Source organism: Pteropus alecto, unplaced genomic scaffold (genome assembly GCF_000325575.1).
Source record: "Pteropus alecto unplaced genomic scaffold, ASM32557v1 scaffold409, whole genome shotgun sequence".
Taxonomy (NCBI): domain Eukaryota; kingdom Metazoa; phylum Chordata; class Mammalia; order Chiroptera; family Pteropodidae; genus Pteropus; species Pteropus alecto.
The window spans coordinates 275008-276825 of NW_006443133.1; positions in this window are offsets into that span (position 1 = coordinate 275008).

Consider the following 1818-nt stretch of genomic DNA (forward strand, 5'->3'; position numbering starts at 1 on the left):
GATCTCTGCCGACAATGGTGAAGGAAATACAGGGAACACTGGAACGTGAATTTTAAGATTTTGGTAGGAGAGATACATTTTACAATTTATATCTTGGCATAGTGGTATATATTCTATATTGTGTTAAAACTAAGCTATAAAGAAACTTGTTAAGGTATGATATAGAATGTTTAAATGAAACCTTTGGAATATATATTGTGAAGTATGTCCAATTTTTTTTTTTTTTTGCTCACCTGGAATTAGTTCATAAAATTAACACATATCTTCCTAAGTATTGTGTTAATAGGAGAGAGAATAAGTAAACTCACACTAGGATAAATAGTAAATGTCCTTTGATGCTTCTGAAAACGTGCATTTTCCAAAGTGACTAAGAAGTCACTTAATCAGTATAAGAAATATTTCCTAGCTCAAAAATTTTACATGAAGATGGATATTCCATGACTTTGAAACAGTCTGTTTCCCATCATTTATTAATGAAACCTGAAAAAAAAAAAAAGAATAAGGCCCATGAAGTAGAGAGCAATCCAGAGAAGCTGGCAATGAACAATAAGAAGCACAGTTGGGAGGACCATTTGACATATAGAAATGACTGAGATTGCCTTGGGTTGATTCAATCAAGGGTTTTTCCTCATTGCTAACTTCTGCCCTTCTCCCTAACAGTACAGAGAGTTCAGTTAAATTAACTCAGGTCATTTCCTGGCTAAAGGTCTGGCTTATTATGATCTCTATCTTTATATTTGCTTCTCCTTGAATTTGCAGTTGACCCTAATATCCATCTTCATTTTTTGGTATGAAAGGAATTGCCTTTCCACTTGCTGCAAGCTAGGATTAGGATGCAATTTTCGTAGACACAGTACCAACTCCATCCCTCCCATGGAATTGTAGATAAAGGATGATATGGAGAATAATATTTAATATCAAGATGGGCTATTTGAATTCAGTAATTTCTGATGTCAGTTGCAATTTTCTGAAAGTCTCTCAGACAAGAGATCTCTGCATGATTAATGGAAAAGTTGTGAACACCTACGGCTAAAATCACTCAAAATTAGTTTATCAATTTTACATCTGTTAAAAACTCCTGCAACTGAATCTTAAGTATCTGCCCGGTATGTTTGCTTTATTTTCTTTTATTTTTCTCCATATTTCTAGTCTTGTGCAGAAATGTTGCAGTTAAAATGGGGGGACTAGGGCAAAAATCACACATATATTTAGAGGGGAAAAACTGAAAATGTTTCCATAAATCAGGGTTGAAACAAGTAGATGGCACCTCTGTCTTTTTCCCTCAGGGCTTTTTTGTGCTCCAGGAGATTTCAGCTCTCTGCTAAGTGGCTCACCTCTAACATTCTTTGCCATCACCAAAAAGCTGTGCCTCCTTGCTCAGCATAATTTTTGCCTCTGTTCTTTGGGTGTTGATTCTTCCTAGCAGCTGGGAAGGCATCTTGCTTTCATTACTCTTTCCTTGAAACTTGTCAAGTGAAGCAGAGCTGCCTATTAGAGCAGTGGTGATGTCACTCTGTATTCTTGCAAGAGCCCCTAGTCTGAGTTTGAGAGGTGGGAGGTGACTAAATATTATTTGAATACTTATAACCATGCCTCCTTCAACAGAGGCTAGATCAAAAGCTTCCACTCTGGTGACAACTACAGTATGAAAGTTTTTTATTAGCTCTCATATCAATTCCTTCTCTTTTGCTGTATAAAATTAAAAAAATCTCTAGGTCCTTTTGATGTCATGTAGTCCAGTGATTTTCAAATACTTTTTATCTGAGGCATGGTGAGCAATACAGTTTACATTACAACAGTACACACATGTGTAAATAT